The sequence below is a fragment of the Lipophrys pholis genome (assembly GCF_963383615.2).
Source record: "Lipophrys pholis genome assembly, chromosome: 16".
Lineage (NCBI taxonomy): Eukaryota > Metazoa > Chordata > Actinopteri > Blenniiformes > Blenniidae > Lipophrys > Lipophrys pholis.
The window spans coordinates 10,133,397-10,148,994 of record NC_137634.1 but is presented as its reverse complement, the minus strand read 5'-3'; positions in this window follow the sequence as shown (position 1 = coordinate 10,148,994).

Sequence of the window (15,598 nt, the reverse complement as noted above, 5' to 3'; positions counted from 1 at the left end):
TAATCAATGGAAATCTACCAAACTTGTCGGAGTTCCCAGCATGGAAATATTGTCCCTGGAAGCCTAAAAAGGGATTTTCTTAATAATAACATTATAATTTAATTTAGATTATCTGGGCAAATCCTCCAATTTACCTCTCCTGACGATAAGAGGTATTTTTAGCCCACACTAGAGACTTTCATACTTTAGTTTTGCTTCATGATAAACTTAAAAACATAAACTATGTAAGAAAATTCACTTTTTAAAAAAGAAATTAAGTCGTCTACAACTCGGGTTATACTTTCAAACAGGGATTGCTAACAAGGCTTAACTGCCTTCCCCCAGTTCGATGAACGTATACTTTTCCTCAGGAATGTATAAGAGGAAGGAAGATAACAGAATCCATGCTGAGCAAATTTATAGGTCAGCATTAGAAATAAACAGAAGGCAGAAAGGAAGCAGATGAAGCATGCACTATAAAAATGCACCAACTCCATTTGCTCAAGTTCTCAGCTTCCTCTCTGCATTAATTACCAGCTTTAACATCTGCAGCTCCAGCAGGAGTAAAGGTGAGGTATGGGTGGCCGGCATACCTTGTAGCATTTCACTGTGGCCTATAAACTGTACTTTACCGTGCATTTGTTTCACGGTCAGCATCTCAGACATGCAACTACAAATGTTTTCCGCTGGTGCTGCACTGACGTGGACTCATTCTTTGACTGCGTCTGTGATCATTCCCAGAACACAGCTGCATGTTGAGGTGGAACTTTATAATTGTGCAACCTTGACACGATGACTTATGCATGTCCGAACGTCTGACTTGAGAAAAAGGTCACAGTCTGTGGGCGGTCTTGTGTCACACATTCTTTTTGAAAAGTTGTTGAGGAGGAAGGGATATGTAAAAAAGTTTAGAAGTCTGACCTACATAACAGTAGATTGAGGAGAAGCTGGAGGAGGGCCAATGGAAATATTTATTTGTTCCCCTAGTTGCCTCTTGACTAAGTTGAAAGTCATATCTTGTTGCACGTTTGATGACTTTACTTCAGCCAGACTTCTTATCAAAAGAATGTTTGGTTATAAAAGCCTCTCCCGAATCACGTTTTTGATTTGGAAAAATAGATCCCATAATTCCAGAGGCCTGGCTTGTATTTAAACTTAAGAACAGGGATTAATGAGCACGGTCTTTAAAGTGGTGCAGGATTAATGCAATATACACTTAGATTAGAGTTGTAGAGTGATGTTGTAGAGAAACAGAAACTGGAGACATCGTGATGAGAAACACTGAGACAACTTGAATGTGAAAGAGGATTTTACTTACTGGTGTTAGTCCATCATTAAAGACTGAGCTTGATCCCTTATTCCAAGTAGTAGTGGGAGGCCCCATGAATTAAGTAAATTCATTTTTCAATATAAGTTCAGAAAAACTTTGAAAGTAAAACACAGATAAAGAAAATCTGGATTCACAGATATTTGGTCTACAAGTAATTTTTTGTACGAAAATGCAAGTTGGTTAAGCTTCGCAAAACCTTTTTGACCAATTGAGTTAAATATTACAACTCAGCATTATGATCTACTGTACAATTAAATAGTGGGATGGTGCAGACGCACAGAACTTAAAACTTAAAAAATAATCAAAACCTGCACGGTGCATAAAGAGTTAATCCTCTATGTGTTTGGCTGCACAGGGAAAAACTACAGTTTTTATGTGAGTTGTTTAATCCATGTGTATTTTGGCTTTGACTGAACTTAAAGCCATGCCAGTTTCTGGATTTCGTGAGCCCCCAAAGTTAAAGTTGGGGATGCAAAATCTCTCCAAATAGTTAAAAACAAAACAGCAACAACAAAAACACACCACTGTCCCTGTGGTTCACTGGAGTCAGCACATTCTCAGCCTCTAGCATTATCACACTGTGTCTCTCTTTATCTGAACCAAGTAGCAATAACATAATTTAGTCAAGCACATGCTTTTCAAAGACATTTAGGTGAGTAAAACACAAGATGTATCTCTGTTTCCATATGAAGAAACCAACACGATCTGAAGTGGACATTGTTGCTTACAGTGTGTAGAAACAAACTTTATCGTATGTACTTTTCCTTTTATTTAGCATTGTGAAACTACGTTATGCTCCGTTCTCCACTGGTGTAAGGTTTTGATACCAGCCAGCAGCATGTCTCCCCATTTTTCCAGTTTGATTTACAACCTTGTTCTCCCTCTTCATAGTTTCCTAGCCACCATTAGAGAGTTAACCCCAAAATAAGTGAAACGATTATGAAACGGTAAAGAGTTTCTGGAAGTATTTAGGGTGAGGAGTCCAGTGACAAATCTTCTATGTGGCGTCTTTTGTCTGATCAGCAGCGTTTTTGTGTTGCTTTTTTTGCAGCTATTGCTGAGTCAGATGGACTACACACCACAGGCACTATTAAAGACGTCTCAAAGGGGAGCTTTGTGCACAGTGCATGTGACTCTGAATGGGTACATGGGAAAGCCCAGTGTGTCTCATTAATGCACATCTTTGAGGAGGTCTGCTGACTGCAGCAGGAACAGGATCAGGCTGCAAACAATAGTGATGACAGAGCCACAGCTGACTTCTACTAATGGCTAACTATTCCAGTGATTCATCTTTGTGTATCTGAGTTCAATTTCATTTTCTTTTCCGTGTTTTTTCAGATTACATCTTGTACAACTTGTGTTGGACAGTGTGGGGCTTTTTCAGAATTTGTCTGAACTACAAAAGATTACAATGGGGTTTTTTTCAGCCTGGACCAGTGGACCAGTTATTTACTTCCACAAACTAACTAGTCAATAACTTTGACTTGGAATGGTGTTATAACTAGTTTCTCATGAGGTTTTATATATGAGATTTAAAGAGATTTATACCAGTGTCCACATCGTCAGCAGTAAGTCGAGCACGTCCTCCGTGTCCTCAGCTCTGCTTCCGAGCTGCGACACAAGACTTCTGGATGGTGTCCCAGCCCAGAGGGGAACCACAGGATTGCATCCCCGCTTTTTACAGACGATGTGGTCCTCCTCATCACATTGTGACCCTCAGTATTCCATTGAGACGGTGTTGAAAGACTTGAACTACAAAGCAAAACTATAAATGGGAAACACAAGTAACTAAAAGTGTTCATAAACTGTATAATGTGTTGCAAGTGTCTGTTTTTCACCATGATGTATTTTGTTGCTCAACAATGTTTCTTGTGGGAAACAGTATTGAGCTGAATTTTGCACATAAAGTGCAACAAAACAATGTGTGTGCGCTCCACCATTGGCCTGTCAACTAACTGATATGAGAGCAGCAGAAGGTAGTTCTTGAATGACACGTTAGGAGCCTGGCAATTTGACCTAAATCTGCCTGAAGGTTCTACACGGTACTGTGTGTGGAAACATTGTTTGAAAGTTGAGTAGACAATCACTATGGTATTCCACAGTGATTCTCCTTGGCCTCTAACAAAGACTTGATCAACCAGGAAAAGAAAACAAATTCTGGTTTACGTTTTGTAATCTTCATCATTATTTCAAAAGGTGAACATTTTTAAGTCCGATCTGTCTTTTAATAGTTTCTTAGTTTTAGTTTCGACTGAATATGATAAAGAACAAGAACTGTTTTGCTGGAGGGAGCAATTTGTAGATCAGAAATTAGATAAACTCCTCTCACTGTTTATGTGGCACGTCTATATCTGTATGTGATGAGGTCTTTGAGGACATTCCTTTGGCAAGAGCTTCGTATTTAGTAAATCTCAGAAGATTTAAGGGACGTAATGACCACTCTGTGAACTCAGGATTTAGTGTCAGTGACTAAATGTAATGCTTTGATAGCGGGCTACTCAATACTGACATTTTAAACTCCACCCACAACGTTCACAACATTGGACCAGTGCGAGTGCAGCTATAAGACTCCAAAGAAAACAAAAGTCTTTCGTCTGTTCGCATCAGGACTGAATGGACCTGCTTCTTTTGATATTAAGCCTGGTATTATAAGAACGGAGCTGCCAACTGGCATTGTGAGCCGTGCTCGTCTCAATATGACTCCAACAATAGCAACAGCTAGTTTGAATCCTGAAGGCATTGAATTTAAAAAGTAGTAAAGCCTACAGTGCAAGTTGCAATGACTTTCTGTCGGGACTTTATTCTTAAAGTTGTCAACAGAATAAAAATCCGAGCGACATTCCAGAGATCAGAGAATCTCATTTGCTATAGGTTTCACACTATGAATGATATCTGATTTGAACGCCTCTGACTGGACTGTTCAGCAGTTTGAACCCCTCGACAAAGCAAACAGAGCACTGCACTGCATGCAGGATCTCGACTATAATTGAAATCTGCCTGCATAATTTGTCGCTAGCACAGATTTACTTAACACCTGGAACGTTTAACCTTGAAAAAAATATGATTTGGATTCTAATATTAACTTCTTGAACGGAATTGAAACATTTTAAGACGTAGTTACTGATTTTTAAAATCTTCTTAATGGGTTCTATATGTAAACTTTTAGACCAGGATACACGTACAACACTGAAATGTTGTTTAGTCTTCTATACAGCTTTCATCCATCTGTTGGGGAAAAAAAATTAATATTTAATTTCAGTTTCTCATCAAATGGCACATCATCAGAGCAAAATCCGGGGCTTCATATTCCATTTGCTCTAATCAAGGTTTTTTTTAGGGTCCCACAATGAAAAGAGATTAAGTGAAACCATGTGTGTCTTTATGAGAGGGGCTATGGTATGTACGAAAAGTAGGGGGCTTGTTTGAAAGTTCTGACATTTATTCTTCACACTATAATTTGGATCTCACAGACAAGCCCAAATGAATGAAAAATATGGCTTCAATCAAGAGTCTATACACAACGCTGAAGAAGCAGGACACAAACTGACTGCCTGGCCACATAAAATCTTACTCATGGATGCATTGGGTGGTCTGGCCGCTTTGAATCTTTTGTTTAACCAAAAATCAAAGCAAGTTTGACTTGCCTATAATGCGGCCGGGAATTGTCCAGTGGTAGTTGGCCAGAAAATAACAAAGACGTACCTTTATGGAAACAAATGCAATCTGCAATTCATTTCAGGGGGAGGAAAAGTATCGCATATGTTTATCAGTAAAATCTGTAGCAAAGTGGGCAAATTTCTGTTGTCCTCTGCAACGCTGCAGTGCCTTTCTGATTGGTTGCACCTTCTGGTTTCAAAATCAAGAGCTAATCAAGCTCGCGAGTAATTTTTGGGAATGAATTGTGGGTTTTTCCTATAATGTGACAAGTTGCTGGCGAAGGCACAAAATCTGCTGAATTTCAAAACATCAAGTCATACCTTCAAGCCCGGCTCAGAAGAAAATTCAAAGTCCTGTTGCCTGCAGCCTGTGTTTGAATTCCAGCCACGTCAGTCTGGCCCTGCCATCCCCCGAAGCCTGAATTTGTTTCTTTTCAGTTGAACCTCTGAAAGGGAGAAGCAAGGGGGATGAAGTCATATGGTTTTGTAAACCAATAAAACTGAGTATTTAACAGGATTTGAGCCGTTTTATTCTTCTGAGCCTCTGTTCGAATTAAAACCTAAACTGTGTTGTGAAACTGACAGCATGGCATTTTGAAAGCAACTTGCCCAAATCATGAATATCTGATCATTGAATGCGCAGTTGAGGACTGTAATTATAAGTCGTGATTGAGAGCAGTCAAGGCCAGTAGCCCACTAATTCAAAACTGCTGAGCGCAAAACATCCTAAAACATGTCCAGAAAAGGCCTCAGATCTGTTGAAAAGACACAAAGCCTGGTCATGTGCTGCAGAGGGGATAATACTCATGTAAGTAGGTGCAGATGCAAAGCGGTGCTCTGGTTAGTGAGACGATACAGGCGGAGGGACTCATACTTGTTCTATACCGACACATTTCAGCAAAGCATTGTGCACCTCGGATATTTCATTTGGCCCACACAGAGGTCAAGATGTTCCAGGGAAAACCACAGACAGATGTGAATGTATGTTTTATTGCGAAACCGACCCAGGAAAATAGGAGGGAAGAAGAACTGCTGAGAGGATTTCCAGCAGATCAATATGAAAACGCAGGAGAGCCGATCCTTCCTGTCAGCTTCTCCATGTCAGCGTGGGGTGGACTGGAATTTGTATCAGAAAAGCAGCACTAGTGAAGCCATTAATCATGGTGGAGGCAGCATGGCGAACGTCACTGCAGGTTTGTGTCATGCTTTGCCAGCTTATAAAGCATATATAAGGCTTTCGTTAATAGCAATGTTTTAAATCCCTATTCTTACAGCATAAAACAAAGGAAGATGCCAAAGTATTAAGATATGTAAGAAAAGAAACCAGACTTATATGAAATAAGTCATTTTCAGGGGCAGCAGAATGAGGATCATGAACAACAAATAACTTTTCCAGAGGGACTGAGAAGATTTACATGAAGAGTATTTCCTGCAATATATGACTGGGTGACATATTCAAACAATAGCCGGGTTTAATCCCCCACATTCCCGAAAAGCAAATAACATAGATACTAAATGACAACAATATTACTAAATACACTGCCTGTTTTTAAGTGAAAAAATATAGACCACCACATTAGCATATTATGTAGTAAAACCCTCTGTGATATGAATTTAGGATTTGAGGCTATCCTTCCTCGATACACAAGCTGCCAGAAATCCTGCTCACTGGACCACAAATGGACAAGGACAAATACAGCAACACATCGATATGGAACAATCAACAATCATAACAAATGCAATTTCTCCCAGTTGCGTTCTATACATAACAATTTTGAAATGGGTACCAAACACACTGTTGACATAGTGAAATATCTCAGACAGTTTGAAAAATATAATGCAGAAGCCCAAATGAAAGAGAAACAAGGGTCATGCCGTGGACAAACATGTAGTTCTGCATTCAGTTTCATCAAATATCAGCTTGTGCAATATACATTTATTTAATCTGTGTAATACTAACTTTCAATCCAGTCACCACCACGATTATTGTAAAATACTGTTATGATCTTGCATCTATATTGTTGTTACTGTTTTTTTATATTTATTATTATTGTTTGTATTGTAGAGAGAAAATCACTGCTTTATGTCAACATTTGTTTACAAAAAAGACCATAGTTTAATTTTTAAATACTTTTGTTTGTTTCAGAAATGTAGTCGAATGTTGATATCTTAAAACAATTAATAATCTGCAGTCAAAAAGTAACTGATACTTTAAATTGTACTTCAAACTGAGTACTGCGTACCTTCCCTTGTGTGATTTGTAACTGAGCACAATTTAAACATTTTCAAGTTGAAATTATCAGTAAACTGCTTCACCTCTGATCAATTGCACCGCCGACGAGATACTTTACACTCGACCACCTGACGGAGGAGCCGACTGACAACACCACACCCCTATTTATTATAGCTTTAGCTAAAAATCAAACAAAAAACGAGAACACCTGATACTTTCTGCACAAGTTACGACCTCTGTGAGACGAACGCAAATTTACAGTGATTGAAGTGACAGGAAAATGAAACGCAGAGATCATAAAGTCAGAATCCCTCAATCGTTACACATTTAGAGTTTACACTGTAAGACAAATACTTCCAAATGTAAAACTTTGGACTGAACTGAAGACATCATCAATTAAAGCGTGGAACTAATCGCCTCATTTGTTTCCATTTTCTGCAAAAGCAAAAGCGTTAATAAACAGCCCAGCGGTTGTTGGCAGTTCAGTGAGCGCAAGTGGTTTCCATGAAAGTAGTCAAGTCTGTATGAAACTTTATGTAACGCCTTTAAAGCTGCAAAGGGACTCCAGAGCCATGTGAATTGAAGGCTGCCTAATCAAGGAGTGAATATATTGAGCTGTAAAACGGTGTCACACTGGTTCTTTATATTGAAAACTCACTCCAAACTGCTGCTTTCAATCACAACACAAGCTATGAAAAATCCAGCAAACACTAGATTTTACTGACACGTAGATAAAAGGGACAATTTTTGGGGATTTTAGGCTTTGTCGCCTGTACTTTTACTTGTCGTGTACATCATGTCAAATTCACAGACTTATTTTTTTGAGCTGTTTTCTTGATTATTTGTCCTCAGATTGCAAAAAATCCCTATTCCTGATCTTGCCTTCCTTTACTTCATTTGTGTGGATTTAAAAGTTACGGTTTAACGTTAATTAATAAAACTTCAAATAATCAGTAGAATAGGATAAAATAATAGTTCTCATGAAATTATCTCAAAGAAAAACTTGTGAAATGCTGCTGGTATACCAACCAAGATCAGACAGTTTTCCAATTAGCCTCAGCCCGCTTGGCCTTGCAATACCAGTTTACACCAGTAGATGGTGTATTGAGTCACTCAAAGAAGCAGCCAGAGGAATAACAGCTGAAACTCTCGGTTACTTCACAGTGGTGTAGTTATAAGCAGGTATACAATATTAACCCAATCTTGAAAAATCCCAAGGAGAGCCAAAAACTGTGAAAGCCATGAACAGAAACGAGTGACTCAACACTTCCACCCAATGTGGAACTGAGACAAAACTTAGATTTTACCCAGTGAAGCACAGGACCAAAGAGTTTTGCATGCTCCTGCATTTCCAAAACCAGTAAAGTATATTGAAAAACACAGAAATAGATTAAAAAGCATTAAAGTAATGACTGACAATATAATATTATGAGGAAAAAGGTCCACTGGAAAGAAACAATTGTCAGGTGAGTCACAAACTCTTGGCAAAAAAAAAAAAAAAAAAAAAAAGTCTCAAAGGATGATGAAAAAAGTAAATAACTCTTTCATATGATGGTCAAAAGCCAGTAATCTTCCCGTTATTTGATTATTTCAGGGCCACAGCACAAAGCTGTGTCCATTTGTCACTCGCTCTCCTGTGTTCATGACGCTGTGCTGAGGAATGCCAAGCGAACACAGACCCAAACATCGTATATTATGAGCTTATTGCTCAAAGCGCTGTCATGAGGAGGAGGCTGGGCTGCCAAACGTAGCGCCAGACAGCACACAAAGGAATAAAACTGCATTCTCTGAGCTTTACAACTGCTGTGAACTGAAAATTATAAGTGAAAGGCCCGAAGGGTTCCTGTGGTTTTCCAAATGTAACGAGAAGTTCAGATTCAATCTACCAGATGATATATTACGGATCGAATATGAGAAAATTACAATTTGTAAAATTAAAGCTCAATCTAGGTTTTTAGTGAGGACAATATTTCTTTCGATTACAGGACAGAATATGACAAATGCATTAAACAATCATTTCAGACGTACTGAATAGATATATAGATATATTTGTAAACCTCTTTCGAGCCCTAAAGAAAATTTAATTAATTTAAATCTGAAACCACAATGCAGAAATATTAATATTCATCACGGCCTTAAAGAACAGTTCAAATGTTCTCAACTTTATTTGGCACATTTTCAATTTGACGATTGGTTTCTCTGAAGGTTTTGCCAAGGTCGCATATCAAATGTCCTATATGGAAAGCAAAATGACAACAACAACAACAACATTTTATTTCAGCCATTTTCTTCCACCAGGCCAATGTTGTTGTTTTTTTTAACCCTTTGTAACTGTTAAGCTTCTGCTCACAACTTATATACCCTTGAAATCTTTCATTTCTTGTTCTTGTGTGTGGTGTAAAGTCCTTTTTTGGAATAAGAAAATTGACTTATATATTGTTATGGTGACGTTACTCAATTTGGTGGGTAACGTCACAATATTTTGCATGATTAGGTTATTGTTTTATGCTTTTTGCAGCCCACAGACATGCACACTATTTACAGTAAATTAGTTAACACTGACGTAGCTGGAGTGAAGATTTCCTGTCTTTTTTTTTTTTTTCTTTCAATATTGCACATACGTATACTGGACCTGCTCTGTGAACATCTCTGTGTTGTTTCTTTGTGCTCTCTATAAAAGTGTGCTTCTAAAAGCAGCCAGTCCCTTGTGATTAGCTGTATTACTGGGAGACCACTGCTGACAATAGTGAGCTCAATAATAACAGGGCAGACAACAGTCAAAACATTGTATTTACATCAGTACAGGAATTATTTTTATGTGTGGCCTTCTTTTCTAAAAATCCCCATTTTCAGTATTTATTGCCGAGTTTTTTATTCGATTTTTTTTTTTTTCTTTCACACAGAGGCTTTCTTGTGGCTCCCAATTACCCATCGCACATTGCCCTTGGGCCGCACACTGTGACGTTTACTGATGAATAACTACGTCTTTACATTTTGTTCTCAGGGAACAGACTGGAGCAGAATCCCCCCGGCTGTACGCTCCCACACATCATCCATGATGACTCACTTGGGAAAGGGTTCATATTTACACACAGAACATTAGTTAGATAAATAAGCTGAATTGGTTAAATTGAAGAGGTCACAATGACTGGAATGGAAGTTTTGTTTTGCGAGATATACTTTTTTTTTTTAAGACTTTTGGTTTTATGAACATTATGAGACATTTGGGGAGACACAATGTCTGCAATGAAGCTGAGCTTTGGATGCTGTTATTTAGTCATGTCCAAGCGCAGCAAATTATTGTTTTTTTATCACTTCACTAAAAACTGACTTCTTTATTCACCACAGTGAGAAATGTTACAATGATATAATCGCTGGGTGTAAATAGCAGGTCTTTGTCTTTGTTCAAACCAAACCCATGATTATAATTTAGTATTTAACAATTTGCAGTATTATCTTCAATCAGAATGAAGTTGAGCCAAATTTCTATCCTAAAAATCTCTGCAGCTGCATCATGGTATCTGATTTCTGAACATACTTTGCTCAAGGATGTGATTTTTGTTGATCTACCCAAATCTTGATAAATCACAATTTGAACAAAAACGAGTGACAGATTACATCTGCAGTTTAATCAAAGCCTTGCAGGATTTTAACATTTTGGTTGACTTCTTTCTCTGTGTCACGTTAAACAAGAAAGCCTTGTTTTACATAATCCGTCTCTGATTCTGATTGCTGAAATTACTTGGTTTTCTTCAAGAACATTTGTGAAGTTTACTTCCTTTAATCGCAACACACAGCCTCATAACAGAGACGTCTTTTTGTAACAAACAGCTTTGCTCTGGCCGTCTCACTCATCCAGAGGACATAAAACAGAGCTCGGCTGTTGCGGGGTTGTCTATTTTTAGTGGATACAAAGGAGATAAAGCCCCATGAGAAAGTGTGTAGAGATTAAATGGATGGGCTTTTATCCCCAGATCCCCAAGCGAGTTCCAAGGTGATATTGTGGAGCTTCATGCTATTGGACATAAATAAAAAGCATATGGTCTGCTTTGACTCACAAACTCCCCAGAGCCATGAATCTCCTCATCTTTGTCTTTCTCTGACGCTGGGACGCTCAACATATGCAAAACTAATAACACAGTAGGTCTTGTATTAATTATTCAGTGTCTTCCAGCGTGTTTGATTACCAGTGACTACAGAGATAAAGTTATACATCTCGACTCGCCCTATCTGAGTTGTCAGCAGGAAAAAATCCATTACACATGGAAAATTAACTTTGAAACCAAGTGACGATTCTAAATCTAAAATATGAGTTGAGAAGTGATATTTATTACCCGAGTATTATTGTAAATGAGTGTTGGTGGGACCTTCCCAACCACATTTAAAACATATCTTGGCCACATTATGGTTTGGAGCTTCGCCTTGGCGGGCGAGCCTTCCCATGTGTTTTTTTTACTGCACTTCATGCTGATCAACGTCCCAGGAGAGGCCGGCAGGTCTAATGGTCAGAAACCCACAACTCCAGCCAAAGTTTCTTCAATCTTCCAGCTTTCGTTGTTGTATAAATTATGATGGATGTTCATGTTTGAGCTGAGAATCTGGGAATGGTCCCTGGAGTCAAGGTCACGACACGGTGGGTGGGAAAGGGGTTTCTTTTGGGGGGGGGGGGGGGGGGGGGGGGGTGAATTTGCTCGAAGAATTTAAATTCCAATAAACAACATTCCTGCTACAAGGTCTGGCTTGCCACAAAGACCAGCGAGCTCAAGAGATGTGGCGATTGTATTAAAAAAAAAACTACAACACTCAATAAACTGGGCATCATCTTTAACAACATTTTGTATAACAAACAACAAAGAGCGTTTAGTACATGACACTTATATGACAAAATGAAAGTCTGTATGTTTGGCTTTTAGTTTTAGTTAGACATTTCTCGTGAACATACATTTAAATTTCCTCCATATTACCTACACACAGAGTATTTTAAATCCAGTTGACGATCCAAAGAAATCCTCCACTGCCAGCATGGTGCCTGCTTATAGTATATTCATCACATGCACGACTAGCTTCCAGCAATAACAATCTGTTTTGTTTCCTCTCAAAACAAATGCTCAGTATGGGAGACCATACATCTTCTGTGAAAGATCCTTGTACTGCTGAGCGATGTGTGAATACTTCACATTCCAGCCAGATACTATCAGCAAGAATGAAACCTATATGCATCCATTCACACCATCAATATCATTGTTTTTTATTTATTTTGTTGTGCAAGCACACGCTTCTCATTGTTTCACGCAGTCGGCAAAGCAGTGGCTTTAAAGAACCTGTGGGTCAGTGAAAAAGTGGGACTCTGAGGAGCTATTTATTCTGTTTAGATGTATGAAATGTTCCTGCCGCGTTATTAACATGCTGTGATTGATGAATTTCCAACAAAAATATGACATGAAACCTACATTTAGAACATTTTCTTCATGAGAACATTGTATTTTTGTATTGATGACGGAAATGTCCTATTTATGAACATTTTTACTGCTGTACTTTTTGGGTTGAAGTCGGACTATATTGAGTAATTGTTAACCAAAAGGGAAAACACGCAAATAAAACCGACACCGTAAACTCCTCAGGATAATTGTCTCATATCCACCTCATGGATAACGTCCTATCTTCAAAAAGGTATTACTTTAGTGCTTGTACACACTTTGGAGTACAGAATGTCAAAAATAACTGTCAACATTAAGATGCTTATCTTTGATAGTTAAAATATATGCTGAAACACTACTTTTTTTACTCAAGCAGGCACACAAACAGGGAGTGACCAAGAAGAGAAATGATCCATTGTTATTGTAAGTCAGGGCTGCCTGTGGAGGAGGGTCCGTGGCTCTGGCTTTCATCAAAGTATGACAGAGAAATGGAGCTCTGGGATACCTGACTCACAGTGATCAATGATCAATGTCTTCCTCCTCATGAACCCATACTATAGAGTGTAAATTGAGGAATATCACATTGTTCTCAGAGGGCCTGAAAAGTCAACAGAAACAGTAGGGCGATGAGCTATACGTGAATCATTGTGCTTTTGGTCCTATTCAACAGGAAAAACAGTATTTTATGGTTCTGTAAATGAAAAAAGTACATTAGTGTGTGAGTTCAGGTCACTTCTGTTGAATTTGGACTGAAAGAAAAGCAAAAGGGTCATCTTCTAGGAAACAATAAACCGAGGGCAAAGCATTGAACCATGAGACAGTTGAGTGTGTAGGAGAAACATTATCCCATTGCTGTGTGGATGCACCTACAGGCATTGAAGTAGAGCATAAAATGCTGATAATGTGTCGGGAGATGCTTTTATCTGAAGCAGGCAAATGCTACTGATGACTTTTAGGTCTCATGCAGTCCTCATTCACATTCATTGTAAGCCAATTAAAATATACACATATCAATGGTTTGACAGGCGGTGGAAGATGTGAGCTCCAATTGATAATTACTTGAATGCATTTTATGGTCATACTGTATAGTTATACTGTGTAGTTCCTTCTTTTAATTAAGTCTGCAGTCATAATACTCTTATATACTTCCCCAGGGAGTACTCGGTCTCAGTTTGGCCCCCTGGGAGTGAGGGTTCAATTCTATTTTATTAGCCCACACGATGATCAAAGTTCATCACCTCTGATCCAAAGTGATGCAGCTTAAAGGCAAAGGAAACTCCTGACACCAAATCTTTAATCTACAAACTGCCCTAGGCCCTGGCCCCTGAACCACAAGTCCCCAGACTGACGCTTTATCATATTCAGCTGCACTAAAACACACTTCGGCCATTTGTAGAGATTGACGCAGCGAGCTAATGGTTCCTCATATATCCTCATTATCCTCAGAGATAATGATGACGGCGTCTCATGAATTCCTCTTTCCATTGGACCTGATGAGACAGGGGAGATGAGAAACCACAAATCTGTTCTGATATAAATAAAAATATATTGCTAGTAAGATGAATGACTGGCCTGATCACATTCCTGAAATAATGATCAAAATGATGTCAACAGAAATATCCGATTCTATTCTGACCATTACGATGAGGTAAATGTGGTGTTCACAACTTCTTATCTAACCTGCCATCTTCCTCTGTTCCTCTGTGCTGAAGCTGTTTCCAGTTAAGTTGTTCGAATGAGGCAAGAAACCAAAGGCTGTCCGTCAAGAGTCTGACAGGTTTCTGTGAAAAACAAACGTTTACTGTTTATGGTTGTTTTCGTCAAACAAGAAACGCTCCGAGCTCCGATGTCTGAGTGTTCACACTGGAATTTATAGCCCACCAACGTCAATCAAATGGGGCAACATTCATATTTTCCCTTATCTGCATTCACATCGTGGCCTCGTGAGGCCTACTCACCGCACTGGTATGGTAGTCTCGGCCTAAAGGGAAACTGAATCACCAACCAGAGGACTGAAGTGAACAAGACACTCAGCTGGTAAAAATCACAACAAATCCAGATTTATGTCTCAAACTTACATACTTTTTCAGGACTGGGACAAAAAGCCAAACCACCACTGCAAAACAACTCGTGATCCACGCAGCAAACAAATGTAGAATTTGTTTGACGCCGAGTGTTCACGATGGCTACATTTGAACCTTTGTTTGTTTTCTTCTGACTCCTCCACACTCCCTGTCGTGGTCAATCCCAATTAAGCGCTCTAGATGAATGCAAAGGGAAACTCTGGGACGCAAATCACTCTCAGTGAAAGAGACAAAACGTCTCTGAGGCAGCGTCTGCAGCAATTCGTCCGTCGCTTTCATTCACCTTTTTAATCAAATTCGGTCGGAAAGTTTAGTTGTGTAGGTTTGCATTTCTCTCTTTTCTTTTTTTTTTTTATATTTTTGTTTTTCATCTTCTTGAGATTGCATGAGATTGCTCAATGGTAACCTGGTCACAAGGTCACTTGTCAAACCTTGAGGCCACTTCGGCCTCCTTGTTTCATTAGAACGTAACATACGAGTGAAACGTTGGCCCACTTTTGGAAGTACTGAGATTTCAATACGTTTCTACCTACTACACAGATACCATCTTTTTTTTTTTTTTTTACTTTATTTTTATTACAGGTTTATCAGGATTACATGGTAGACCAAAAGAAATATACGTTCATACAAAAAAAACCTAAAAGACAAACAAAAAAACCTAAAAGCAAAATGTGGAGTATGTTTCTTTCCTTTATCATATGTTCTGTCTTTATGGTTGTAATCTGTAACGCTAATATACTGTCTATCCATGTAGCTATAAGTCATTCTTTATCCTTTCCAGTTTGTTTTTTTTCTTTTAAATAGGTCGGTACATCAAAATAAATCATCCATTTGTGCCAGTGTTTAGTGAACCTATGTATACGAAGGTTCAGTGAGAACTTTATAGCTTTTCCATGCTC